Source organism: Lucilia sericata, unplaced genomic scaffold, assembly GCF_015586225.1.
Source record: "Lucilia sericata isolate MDLA Ls3-8-SP2 unplaced genomic scaffold, ASM1558622v1 Contig000002F_arrow, whole genome shotgun sequence".
Taxonomy (NCBI): domain Eukaryota; kingdom Metazoa; phylum Arthropoda; class Insecta; order Diptera; family Calliphoridae; genus Lucilia; species Lucilia sericata.
The window spans coordinates 956,425-972,221 of NW_023994043.1; positions in this window are offsets into that span (position 1 = coordinate 956,425).

Consider the following 15,797-nt stretch of genomic DNA (forward strand, 5'->3'; position numbering starts at 1 on the left):
TACTGTGATGATGCTGCTGCTTTAAAGCATACACAAACTTGTTTTAAAGTCTATTACATGCATAAATACAAACATACATATTGCCATATAAAATGCGAAATCCGTCCATAAATAAAGGAGATATAAGTAAAAATCAGAGAACCTATGTATATTATGTATGTTTTTTTTTTGTGTTTTATTTCGTTTGGCGTCAATTGTTGCTGTTGTTTGTTTTGTTATTGAGTGTTATAGAGTCGGGAAAAATGAAATAAATTTAAATTTTTAAAAATTTTTAAAAATTCAACTCTTTTTAATACACTATGGTGAAGGGTACATACATATATAAGATTCGGCAAAGTCTAATATAGACCTCCTACTTGTTCAATTTCAAGTGATGTACCATCAGTGAAATTTTTTTAGAATAAAGTGAAAAAATTCCTTACACGAGGAACTAGAAGTCTGAAATCTACAGATAATCTCCATTAATAAGGTTTGTTTGGTACTGAAAATAAGCAATAGCGCTGCACGATTTCACCTAGCTCCCATACAAGTGGTAAAGTATTACTTTACCATTATACGTTGTTATGCATTTCAGGTAACGATATATTTGTTGTTTTTACTTTAAGTAAGCAAGTATTTTTGCAAGTAGCATTATTTAAATTTATTGGTGTTACAACTTTTAAAATTCGCATATTTCATATTTTTACGTATAGGTATGTATGTACACATAAACATTTTGCATAAAAAGATGATACTTTTTTACAAGGTTTACAACTATTATGAACAACATTTTAAAGTTGTACAAATACACACACAAATACATTTTTGAGTACCTTATTATCCTAAAAGTAGTTCTTTTTATCATGGGTCGAAAATCATTTGTTTCTTTGATACAGCACAAAAATATAAAAAACCGTATAAATTACATCGCTAACAAATGTAATAAAAATTATGTTGGCACAAATTTAACAAGTACATACAAAAAGGATTTTGACAGTATAGTACTAAATTAGCGAAATATGTATATAAATGTATCCTACGAATAACCCGACTTATGCGTTTTTCAGTTTTATCACATACTAGCTATACCCAGTGTGCTTTGCTACCCTAAAAGCAATATAAATAAAAACTCTTCTTAATAATTTTGAAGATTCTAACTGTAATGTTTTCCAGAGATACAATTTTTCCGAACGTTAATTAAGATTTTAATTTAATCGATGACAAATTTAAAAAATCTAATATTTTCCCATATATACGAAATTTTGTATTTAATTCATATACATATTGTTATTATCTAAATGTTCACATGAATATCAAAGATCTTCATATAGAATTTGAAGATTCTAGCTCTAATAGTTTCTCAACTATACGAATTTTTCCATTTAATTCATATGGGAACTCACAACCCCCAGATGAAAGTCCGCCCTTTTTTTCTTTAAAATTTTCATATCTCTAATAATGTTCTTCTTGATAAATTTGAAGAATCTTGTTCTATTAGTTTCTCTGATAAGCGAAATTTAGTATTTAATTCATATGTGAGGTGCCAAGCTCCCCATTGAAAGTCCGCCCATTATTCTCTGAATGTTCACATGAATGTCAAAGTTCTTTAATTAAAATATGAAGATTCTAGCTCTAATAGTTTGTCAAATATACGAATTTTTCTATTTAATTTATATGGGGGCTCCAAGCCCCCCCATGACGAAAGTCCGCTCTTTTTTCTCCAAAATGTTCAGATGAATATTTAAGTTCTTAGTGCAAAATTTGAAGAATTTAGTTCAATTACTTTCCCAGATAAACTAATTTTTGTATTTAATTTATATGGGAGGTGCTGCTCTCCTCATGGGTAGTCCGCCAATTTATTTCCCAAAATGTTTACATAGATTTTAAAGTTACTCGTGCAAATTTTTAATATTCTAACTGTAATAGTTTCCAAGATAAACGAATTTTTGTTTTTAATTTATATGGGAGGTGCCACGCCCCCTAATGCTAAACCGCCCACTTTTTGTTTTAAGTAATTATATTGATACTGAAGTTGCTCCGACAAAATTTGAAGACTCTAGCTGTTTTATTATCTCAGATATACTAATTTAATATTTTCTTAATATGGGCGTGGCACGTCGCCCACTTGAAATTTCAACATAAAAAGTATCCTATAGTTCCTTCCAGACATACAGGAAGAAACTGCGAAAATTTCAGGAAAATCGGTCCAGCCGTTTAGCAGTCTATAAAGTACAAACAAACAAACATACATACAAACACACTTTCATTTTTATATATATACTAGCTTTACCCAGTGTGCTTTGCTACCCTAAAAGCAGTATAAATAAAAAACGCACTTAACGATTTTGAAGACTCTAACTGCAATAGTTCTCTAGATTTACAATATGTTACATATTAGAGATGCCAAGCAAATTACTGAAAGTTCGCCTATTTCTATCTATCTATGAAAAATTTGAATAATATAATAGTTTCCAAGATATACGAAATCTTTTATTTAGTTCATTTATGTAGTGCCAAGCCCCCAATTGAAAGCTCGCCCGCTATTCTCTAAATGTTCACATGAATGTCAGAGTTTTTTATGTAAAATTTTAAGATTCTAGCTCTAGTAGTTTCCAGTTATACAATTTTTCTATTTCATTCATGTGGAGGCTTCAAGCTCCCCAGATGAAAGTCCGATCTTTTTCCCCCAAAATGTTCAGTTGAATATTAAAGTAATTTATGCAAAATTTGAAGAATCTAGTTCTATTAGTTTCCCAGATAAATGAACTTTTGTATTTAATTAATATGGGAAGTGCCAAGTCCCCCATTTATAGTCCGCCAATTATTCCCTAAATGTTCACATTAATGTCAAAGTACTTCATGTAATATTTAAAGATTCTACATCTATTAGTTTCTCAGATATAGGAATTTTTCTATTTAATTCATATGGGGGCTCCAAGCCTCCCCAGATGGAAGTCCGATCTTTTTCATCCAAAATGTTCAGACGAATATTTAAGTACTTAGTGCAAAAGTTGACGAATTTTTGCATAAAAGCCCGCCCTTTTTTCTCCAAAATGTTTAGATGAATATTAAAGTAATTTGTGCAAAATTTGAAGAATCTAGTTCTATTAGTTACCCAGATAAACGAAATTTTGTATTTAATTAATATGGGAGGTACCAAGTCCCCCATTGAAAGTCCGCCCGTTATACTCTAATTGTTCAGATGAATGTCAAAGTTCTTCAAGTAAAATTTGAAGATTCTAGCTCTAATAGTTTCTCAGATATACGAATTTTTCTATTTAATTCATATGGGGGCTCCAAGCCCCCCCCAGATGGAAGTCCGATCTTTTTCATCCAAAATGTTCAGACGAATATTTAAGTACTTAGTGCAAAAGTTGACGAATTTTTGCATTTAATTAATATGGGAGGTGCCGCTCCCCTCATGGGTAGTCCGCCAATTTATTTCCCAAAATGTTAACATGGATGTTAAAGTTATTTGTGCAAAATTTTAAGATTCTAACTGTAATTATTTCTAAGATAAACGAATTTTTGTTTTTAATGTATATGGGAGGTGCCACGCCCCCTAATGCAAGTCCGCCTACTTTTTGTCCTAAATAATCATATTTACACTAAAGTGGCTCCGACAAAATTTGAGGACTCTAACTGTTATATTATCTCAAATATACGGATTTAATATTTTATAATATGGGCGTGGCACCTCGCCCACTTGAAATTTCAAAATAAAAAGTAGCCTATTACCTATTCCAGACATACAGGAATACGCTGTGAAAATTTCAAGAAAATCGGTTCAGCGGTTTTGTAGTCTATAACGTTCAAACATACAAACATACAAACAAACACACATTCATTTTTATATATATAGATTTATATAGATATTTCATTACATTACACAACTTTTTTCAATCTGTGAGCATGTATTTATGTTTGAGTGTTCTATTCTGTATTTATTTAGAAATTTGTAAACTTCTAACACTTTGGCGTTGTCATTTAGGAGGGGTTGTAATCTAATTGCTCTTATTTTAAAGGCAAGAAATGGAAAGAGCAACAAATTCACCTGATATAAATTTAAAATGCAAAATACTTTCATACAAATATTCTGCTCAAAATTTAAACATGAGAAGCATGGATGCATTTTTAACTACCACCCACTTTCAAAGAAATAGTTATTCTTAAGTTTATGCATTTTCTTCAGTTTTTCGACCCTATTAAATGGCAAGAGTGTGTAATTCAGAATTCACATAAACATAAATTAACGTCAAATTATTCTTATTAGTAGTGTTATAAAGAAAAGCATGAACGAAAGAAGTTTTGACTTTGTTTTTGCCAGTTGTTTTATTCTGACTCGAAAAGTTTTGAAGAAGAATTCTTCATAAACATAAATTCATTTAATTTATTTAAAAACATTTGCTACAAAATCAAATTCAAACTCTTCTTAGAATTGTAATGGAATGAAGTTGGCACAACAAAGTTTAGATATAAAATTAAAGTAGTTTTTGAATTTGATTCTATTTTTTATATTTATATGAATTTATATTGCAAGATACTTGTAAAACACCTAAAGGATTAAATCTTAAATTGAAATTTTTATAAACACCATGAAACAAAGACTGTTAGAAAATGCATCAATGCAACAAGGAAAAATATAGCATATGACTATTTCCAAAATTCCCAATTATATACCTACTACCAACTAAAAGTGTGTCGATTCAATAAAGGTAATGGTCAAAAACAAAAGATAAATAAAATTTATACGGTATATATGAATGTATACGACATTTTAGACCGATTTAAGATAGTTTGGCCTCAGCATACGTTGACAAATTCATTTCATTCAACTACTCAAAACCATTGTTTTTGCATCCATACCCAACAAATAGTTTAATAAAAAATCTTAAAATAAAATTATGAATTTTTTTATACATTTACTTTGGTTACATAGAATTTGTTGAAAGATTTCAAATCGATTCCATTGGATGTCACTATGACATGAGAATGATTGTTAAATGTGTATTCTTACATAATAAGAGTATTTTGTTTTTCCTTTCTGCTTTCAGCATATAAAAACTAATTGAAACATTAGTAATGATTATTTCCTTTGCTCATCATTATCAATGACTTTTGAACATTTTACGGACAAAAAGAAAAGATTTCAGTTGTCATTGTTGATATTTTCTCATGTTTTTATTCGTCAAGTTGCTAATTAAGTTAAAGTTGTTTCATCTGCACAATGACTTTTTATTCTACATGTTTTTTTGCTAATTTATTTTGCCATCATATATACAGACTTTTAAAGGTGTAAATAATTTCGTCATGAAAATTAAGAATTTTGATATTTCTTTATTACGAAATAACCATTCTGAACTAACACTAACTAAAATGTCAGTAGTTTTGTTAAAAAAAAATAGCGGACGAGGATACATTTTTTCTACTAATAGTTTGATCAAGGTTGGCAAACGTTTCTAAACTAAATTTTAAGTCCAAAAAGTAAGTACTTACATATGTATAAAGTTATTTGTACGTCATTACTAAACTAATACTAAGTAATGCGGATAGTATGCAGTAGTATTAAATAGTAAGTTGTTGGGTAAGTACAAATCTTTACCATGCTTTGCTGGGTTGTCATTCGGATGCCATTAAATAAAAATGCTACATCATACACGAAATTATTTTTGTTGAAGTTCTTTAAATGTCTGTAATACAAATGCAAAAAAGAAAAGAGTCTTTAATGTTCTGGCTTTTACCGAGAATTATTTTCTAAAGTAAATAAATTAACGCATCGCTAGTTTTATTTTTATAAATTTCATACTCACATCTTCAACCAGATAAAAGATGATATCCTTGTAATTATTTCACTAACGACAATAACATAAGGAATTTAGATATAGACAATATTCCACATATCTAAAAGCAGAGAAGCCTATTAGTATTTGTTAGTCAACTTAGTATTATGTCTTTAATTAAGAGTTTTAATAAAAACTGAATGTGCATGGAAAAATTTAAAAAGTTTGTACATTCATAATTAAAAATGTAATTAAAATAATTAATAATCTGGGTCGTGTTAAAACCAGGATAGATTCCGAACGAAAAGAGCTAGTGAACCAACATTTATTTGATTAGGATAATTGACCCTACACTCCAGGAGCTAGGGTGAGAAAGATATGTGTGCAAAATTTCGTCAAGTTATCAGTTTATATGGACACACAAATGGACCGTCTAAGAAAGTGATTCTGAGCCGATACTTTAAGGGAATAGGACCAATATTTTTATACCCTCCACCACCATCAGTGGTGATGGTGGGTGTATATAACTTTGTCATTCCTTACACATGGAATATTCATCTGAGACACAACAAAGTATATACATATATTCTTGATCCTTATGAAATTCTGAGTCGATTTAGCTATGTCCGTCTGTCCATTCGACAAACATATACCCTGTGGAGGGTATAAAAATGTGTAGGTAGTCGAAATGTATTAATAATTTTTTATAAAGTATTCTGCTAATCATTATACAGCTATTGGATAAATATGTGACGAAAGTTTGATTCATCGACCTGAAATTTAAATATCTCTATAGTTTGTTTCAACCGAATGTAAAATTGTTTTAAAATACAACAAGTGAGTGTAACAAAAGCAGCAATCTACTATGGAGATAGCTGTCATTGTTTTAATCAGTAGATGTTTTTGGTCGATATTTATTGTCAAAAAGCTTATTTGGTATTCGCGTTCTGATTGATCAACAGATTCAACATAATTAACATGAAAGCATCATCAATTCAATTCATGAATGTATGGGAAATTGCTGCATTTGTTTCTACACCCCTCGTTTATGAAAAATCTTTACTTTTCAACTCAGTGGCTTATTTAATTTTTCATGATAATATATTTAATAATAAAATATAAAGAATGGAATTTTTGTCTCGATGGAAAAATTTTATTGTAAAAATATTTTAATATAATTGTACAATTCACAATCGATGTTGTAGCGTTGTATGCGTAGTATGTCAGCAGCAGCTACAATAGTCAGAACAATGTTATGGATATTTTCTATGCAAAAACGATAAAGTGGTAACACTGAAATCACAATCAGACAACTGTTTACCAAAACAAAAAAAACTAAAATTTTATTAAAAACTGTTTATTTATTAGTTTAAAATGAGGAATAAAGAAAATAAAAGAATTTAAAATTCAAAGAAATTAATTTGGTTTATTTCGCTTGGTTAATTTAATTATATTTAATTTTTTTATATTTTATTGTTTTTTTTTTATTGAGAACATAAACTTATGACTTGCTGCAAAGATCTGTTCATAATCACTTTTTCTACACTTTAGTAGTTACAATATACAACTTGATTGTGAATTGAACAAATGTTTTTGTGAACAGTTGTGGAACTCACTGTATGTAATCCACTCAAACCAATCTAGGTTATTTAATATTTTAGCATATTTTTAGGATGATCAGTTTTATGAAAAAAAAAATTATAAATAAAGAAAGTATAGTCGGTAAAATTTGTAAAAAAATTGTTTTTGTGATACTACCGTACTATGCAGCATTTACCCTGAATACCTGACCAAAAAGGCAAAAATGAATTTAAAGAAATTTAAAAAACTGAATATGCAGAATATTCAGCATATTCAGGAGACAGTGAATATTCGATAGACAACAAAATTCTGCATAATATAGTGCATTTTCAATACTTTAATTTGAGTTTTGTAGTTTTGAGACGATGTCAAAGTCAGGAAAGTGAAAGAATTAAATTTGTGTTTAGAGTTTTTTTCATTCTAACAGGTTAATATGATATTTTTTGTGGATTTTCGTTTTTTTTTTTTTTTTTTGTTTAAATATATGTATATCTTATATATATGTATATAATATTCTATTCTAAGATTCTATAGAATTGAGCAATTATTTTTGGCGATTTTTTTTTTAATTATAAAAATTTACCATTTTCTACCAAAAAATAAAGAAGATTATTACAACGGAATGTAGCAAATGTTTGGCGATTTTGAGAAAACTTGGTTTTTTTACCCTTCACCTTCGTGAGAAGGTTATATATAAGTTTCTCATTCCGTTTGTAATTTCCAAAATATAATTTTCCGCTCCTATAAAGTATATTTATTCTGAATCCTTAGAGATAGCGGAGTCGATTTAGCCATGTCCGTCTGTCTGTTGAAATAAGTTTTTGAAGACCTCAGATATCTTCGGGATCCAAATCTTCAATAATTCTGCTTAAAAAAAATTATCTGCCAAAAAAATGTCTGAGATACCAAGTTTTGCTTGGTATGAGCGCAACTCATAAATGTTGGAAAATACATTTTGCAAACGTGATAAGTACTTATCTAACGCCCTATTTGTAAGCGAACGTGGTAAGTGCTAGCCTCCAATGACATTGCAGTGTTAAAATAATTAATTAAAATGCCAAGGAGAAAGTAGTGAAAATTGGTTTTAATAGCATTTCAACGCATTATGTTGATATATGAACAATTGGTTCCAAGTTGTTGTGTATTTCCGATTTTTAATAAAAAATTTATGCTACATTACATTAACTTAGCGTAGATATTGTTTTATTGAAAATCACATTTAAAAATTTTAAAGAAGTAGTATGCATACCCTGTAGGATTTTGTGTGTTAACTAAAAATCAAGTTAACTTTTTGATAACTTCTTATGACTAGCTTCAAAGTAACTCAAAAATGATCGAGGAAATGAACAAACATTTCAATAAAATTTTAAATAAAAAATAAAATAGAAACTCGTATCAAATTTGTCAAACAATTTGTATTGAAAAAATGAAATTATGAAAATGAAAATTTGTTTCAGCAATGAAAAATGAATTTATTATTATTAAATTAACATTTTCAGGAATATAAGACATAGATAATGGTGTATATAGGAAGGAAATGTTGCTGCATATTGAACGCATTTATAATCACTAACAATTTGTTAAAAATAGTATAAAAATATAAGAAAATTGCACAGGTAACTCACAGCTGATCTTTTATTTATGCACTAGAAGCTAACTCATCTTGAGGTAACTTCTGGTTAACTGAAACTGATGTATAGTGAGTGAGTACTGACTCGTTCCTATGACATCACATTGAAAAACTGAATAGTATTTTATAAGCAAAATGGTTAGCTTTTGAGTCACCTCTGACTCATTTGTGGTTAACCATAAGTTAGTTTTAAGTTAACTCAAAATCCTACTGGGTATAAGCACCTACATACATATGTATGTATGTAATTACTTTTCAATTTATATTTACATATCACAGTTTAATTTTCTCATTTGTATAAAAAACGTAATTTAATTGTAACAATTTTCTAACGAAATACCGATAAAAATGACAATAAAAATTTAGAATGTTTAAATTTAAATTAGGTTGCCAGAGTATTTTTAATTTAAAATGTTTATTGAAATCTTATCAATTCTATTTGAATTACCATTCCTCTTTTAACAATATTATGTTGGCTTACGTACTGTTGTTGTATTTTAAGGTATTTATAAGGGGAAGGCATTTTGTGATAATTACAGTGTAAAACAAATTTATTCCTTTGTTAAAGATTTAATTTAAATCGTTTCCAAATGGAAAAATGACATACACTTCAAATAATTTGATGACATGGCTCTTTACACTAACCCCTTTTGCTAAGATTTTTTTTTGGTAAATATGAGAAGTTTTTTGTAAATATGTATGTATTTTTAAAATTTATTATCTTCTATTCATAGTTCTCTATATATAGAAATATTAAGGTGTTTAGAAAAGCACTTTTTTCCAATCAGTATCTTATAGTGATAGTATTTTCCAATGCATTCTTAATCAGAAATTTATTTATCAAAGAGGAAAATTTGTACTCACCCTAATGTATACATTTCTGTTATCATTATAATACTTTAAAATAGAATACCTTAAATTTTCGTGTGTTTGGAACATTAAATGAGCTCAAACAATTTGATATGCCTACCAAAATGAAAAAAGGGATTTGATATGTGATACGTGTAGTCGTATGAAATGGAATTAACTTCCTTTGAGTAAATTTTCACACGTACAGTTGGAATATAGTAACTTCCCTCTAAAATCATTCACACAACAACAGTTAACGGCAAACATTTTCTAATCAGTGATTCCCAAGTGAAAATATTGCAAATGTGTTTTTAGTAATTGCACTACATTCGAAAAAGGGTTAATGAACACAGAACTAATGTAATTATTACTCATAAATGCAAAGTAATCGTCATCGTAGAACCTTTATACCCCCCATTTAGTTTCACAAACAGTTTGGGAATACACTGTTTAAAATCGAATGTAAATGTGGTAGATTTCTATTCGATAGACATATCTATAGAAATTGCTAAAAAAAAAACAAAATTCAAGGAAATTGAAATGACTTTTTTGCAAACAAAAATGTACAAAACACAATTTAGATGATAATCAAGGTTAAAATAAAGTTTATTTTAAAGACGAATTTACAAATGTTGGGTGTTCATGAACCCTTTTAAAAATAAAACGATTTTAATTTTTTTTACATTTACTTCAAGTTTTTATTGAATTGTTCTTGAATTTAAACTTGAATTTTTAAATTATTGTTTTTTTTTATGAATCAATACACAAATTCGTTATAACGGGGTCATTGTACAGAAGCTAACACCATTACACACGTTTACAAAATTACATTAGCAAAGTTTTCAATTAAGTAGATATGTAAGTATAATTGCAATTTTATTTTCCGCTCTGAATATGTTTTGTATTTTTTTATAATTTTAAAGGCATAAAAATAGAATGTTTGAGATTTTCTAAATACTTAAAATGTTTTTTAATATTCCTAAACGATTTGAAAATCTTACTAATCTAAATAACACAGTGAGACAAAATAAACTAAAATATAAATCCATTAAAAATGACTAAGTTATTGATATTTTACTTTATTAAAAATTGTTAAAAAACTAATTCTCTGAAATATGTTTTATATATGGGCAATTTCATATCAAGTGACCCAACTCAAAAAATCAAAATCAAGGCTACTACTAATGGATAGTAGGCCAGACACAAATTTTCAGCGTTATCGGTCCAGAACTGTCGGACTTAGAGGGGGTCAAAGTTGGAAATTTGGGTCATACAGGGTTTTATTCAAATGCGTGTAACTTTTCACCTATTGGTCCTAGCAAAAATTGTCCAAATTAGTTTAGATAGATATTTCTTCAATGTTTCCAAAAAATGTTTTTAACTTTTTTAAAATTTAAAAAAAAAAAACATTTTTTTAAATATTTTTTTTTAACTCCAAATTTGCCCAAACGAAAGCTTTGATAATTTACTTTAAGGGCATTATAGTCCCATAATGGGATGCGAGGGGGATATCTATAAAAAAAAATATTTTTTAACTTAAGAATAAGATTTTTTTTCAATATTTGGAACTTAATTTTCACTTATTTTTGTTTTTTTTTTTTGCTCAATTAATATTAATTCTCTAAATTAATACATATTCTCTAAAATAATACGAAAAAAATGCGATTTTGCCGAAATCCGCCGAGTTGAAATCGCAGGTACAGCTAAACTGAAAGAAATATTGATCTAATTTTTTAGCGTTTAATCGCCTTATCTATCGACCATAAATCTTTATGAGATCTGCTAAAAATTTTGAAATTTGTTTAACAAAGTTCCAAAAAAAACTGAAATTGGAAATTTGAAACGGCCATTGAAAAAATCAAACTTTTTTGACCATAGCTGAGAACGAGGTTTATCTTATAAGAGAAAAAACTAATATTCGAGTAATAATAGATATATTTTAAGTAACAAAATGTTTTTTTTAGAATATATCCCAAAAAAAAGGAAATTTTTTGTCACATTTCGAATTTATGTGCTGTGAGACACGTTAATGGCCTGGGGAATTTGCAATAACTTTTAAAGTTTTCAAGCAATTTTTGTGTTTTATATCTTCCCTTACTCTGTGCACATTACGATTCCTTTACAATAAAGTTCAAAATTTATTACTAAATGGCCAAATTTGAGCAAAAACTGAGAAAAATCGATATTTTCCCCTTGTAAATGCACTTGAAAACTTCAGAGCCGTTGCGGCACCTGTTAACGTTATCCTATCAGCCTAATTTTTTATATGGCATAGTTTTACAACCCATAGAACAATTCTAGAGGGGGGACACATTTTTTTTCCTTCATACAAGCTTGAATCACTCTAATGTTCCTATGTAGTGCTGATGTTTGTAATGCACAAACATATTGGTTTACAACCACCTTAAAGTATACCAATCGGCTTAGAATAATTTTCTGAGCCGATTAAGCAATGTCCGTCCGTCGGTCTTTCGTCCTTTCATGTAAACTTTGTTATCAAAGTACAGATCGTAATTTTAAAGACAACTCCCAAGGTCGAACCCGACTTTAGTTGAAAGCGGTGCATTATTTCACCTAGTCCCAATACAACCGGACCCTCCGATTTGAGCATTTTAACTCATAATTATGTTTAATACACTCGTATTAGAATTTTATCGCTGTACTGTTATGACTGACAAGGAGGCTAGGTGGAAACGTTGGCCGATACTGCCCCTTTTTCGGCCTCTACGAGTTTTCAATACACAGAAACAATAATTACTAATTTAAGAATTTCTTTTAACATTGTTAAAAACGTGGTGAATAGAATTCTTTTGAATATCATTTGTAGATCAAAATTTAATATATAAACTCAAGTAAATATTTTTTATTTATTTGTTTACTCTGGATCATAAAACATTTCGCCTTAATCAGTCCACGTAACTTTTGTTTGTTTTGTATGAAAACACTTGTTTTGTTGTTGTTGTTTTAAAAACTTTTTTGGACTCACGTCTCTGTTATCATTAAAAAAGCATTAATATATTCGTTATCGATTTTAAAGTAATTTCCTCGTAGAAATTCCTATAGCTGTGGCCATTGCCAATGACGACAACTTTGTATTTATTATTTTTTTTAACAGATAATCGTGCAATTGTTTGAAGTTTTAAGGCCCAACTATAATGTGCATAAGCTTGCTTAAGGTAATGTAACAATCGAACGAAAAGTCTCTCAAATGTTTAAGAAAATCCGAGGAAACTTTTAGGTGGCTATAATGTACTTACGTGTATTCAAAACAATTTAGCTCCATTTACACATTTATGTGACACACGTAATAAAAAAAATACATATTTCAAAATATTTTATTGAAATAAATTAATTTTCTTTTAGCTTTCCATTTTTTTCTTTATTTTCTTTGTGTATAATAAACAAACAATTGATTCCGTACGTAATGTGCTGTCAGTATCGCTCTTTGCTTAAGCAAATAAAATTTGACGAAACTTGACGAAACTCTCTTAAGTACATTATAGTTTGTCACATACATTTTATATGTGTTCGCACAGTTGCTTAAGCTGACTTCAGTTTGTTTAAGCATATTATAGTTAGGCCTTTAATAATATTTATACAAATGATTTAAAATAGTTTACAAATATGTTTGAACTATGCTATGTATACTATAAGGGAATAATAAGAGAAAATTTATTTATTGTTTGAAAATTGATTGGAATCGAAGTCAAAATACAGTTATTAAAAATTACTAATCATTAAACGCGAAATAAACTCTAGTTTGGTTAACCGTAATATTAAATTGTCAGTCGGTATATCTGCTTTTAAGAGCACCATGAGGGTTTTCAACACATATTAACCATCGATCAGAAATGTCTTATACTAAAAATTGATACTTATTATACAAATTTTAAGAAATGAAATAAAATGTTAGAATAAACCACGCTTTCATTTTGGGAACATCAACACCTTTTTTTCCATAAAAACTGTCACCCTAATGAACATATATACAATAATTTAAAAATTTTAAATTATCACTTAATTAAACCGAACTACATACAAACAAATGAATAATATGTACATATATACATAATTAAACGCAATTAGAAATGTCGCAAAATATACATGAATTAAAATTATAAAATTTCAATGTAGCCGGCCGTTTACCACTAAACGCAGTAAACTGTGAAATGTATGCGTACTTGGATTCATAGCTCATACATAGTTACAAACATAAATAACTACATAACACCAAACACAGTGAACATTTCTCCTTGGAAAACGGCTGTGAAATATTCGCTCGCAAATTGAAAATATGAGATTAGTGTATTCAAACTCATGAAAAATCGCGAATATAAAAAAAATATTAAATACAAGATTCATTTAAATATTAAAGAAAATTTGGCTAATTTCTTAAAATTATAGTAAGACAACTAAAGTTCAGCCTTTCAAAAAATTTTCACGTTTTGGGAAATAAAAAAATTACACTTGTTTAAAAATTTTATATATCGAAGGTACCCTAATTTAAGACCCGTCTCTGAAAATTTTGAAATTTGTATGACATTTTCAAACTTAAGTAAAATTGTTTACCTTAGTGTATAAATATAAAACTATAAAACCGGCCCTAAATGTATTGAAAAGAAAATGTTCACTAGGCATATATGAGATAAAATATCTTACCGTAACATTCTTATTTTTTATTTTTATGAATTTGTACGTTTATTTAGTGCACCACTAGTAGTAAACTGCTCTAACCACTAATATGTACTTATCTTCTTTTAGGTTTTTGTACAAAATATACACCAGGGATGTATACCAATTATATTGTACGCATAAGTATTGGTTGATTCAATTTGAACTATACACACTCTCTGCAGTACGGTGTGGCTGTGAAGCTTGTGATTTTATCTACCATTTCGGATGGTATCCAAACCAGAATTAGCTAGTTGTTTTAAAGTGGACTTGTTAAAGGAGGAAGTCAGTTGAGTCTTTAAGGACAGGAACCACACATCACTTCGATTACAAATAGACAATATACTCTACATTATAACAACTATGACAATTAGAAAACTAAAATTCTATGAAGCTCAGAAAAAATTCCAAGTTTCATGGTAGATGTAATACATACATATGTAGAAATTTATTGGAAATTTATTCCCTAATGAGACATTATCAATTGGAATTGGAATATTGTTCAAAATCAATAAAGAAATATTTTCGTAAAACTCAGTACTGGTTGGAAAATGCATTTCCCATCTCTGCCATACACACTTGTTACGAATTCATAATAATAAATAAATAAAAACGAAAAAAAACACAAACATTTTCTTCATTACATTTGTTATTGTAGATATAAATTATATTTTTTCAGTTTAAGAGCCACTTTATCACCCAATACCCAACGAGAGCATTATATTGTTTGATCAAAGAGAGTTTTGGATAAGGTACTCTTTAGTAAATAATCGTTGTTGTATGTAGTGCTGCCATATAAATAAATTAAAAAAAAAAGTCGGCGAAAATTTCGGTATAATCGAAACTTTTATTTAAATGATCGTGAGTGTTCAAAAATACAAAAAAAATTATCGTCACCTGAAATGCAAAAAGGCGTACCAACCTGTAGTCTTATTTATATTTAAACATTTTTATTGATGTTAGTATATAATACATGGAAGAAAGAGGAATTTTTTATCAACAATAGTTTTAATTTTATTTAGTTTTTTTGTCTCTCCTGTAAAATTTTGAAAAGTGTTGTTAGGCCCTTTTGCATTTCAGGCGACGATATGTATATATCTTATTAATGCCTACAAATTTATCAAATTTTCATGAACAAAAAAATCAGCTATTGAAATGAAATGTATATTAAATTTTGCATAAAACGATAAATAAAAAAATAATTAAACAAAATTTTCTCCCTTAACGGTTTTCTTGCAAAATATAATCTGGCAGCTCTGCTGACAGGCGATCGTTGTTTAGAAAGAAAGCAATTTGAAATATGTACT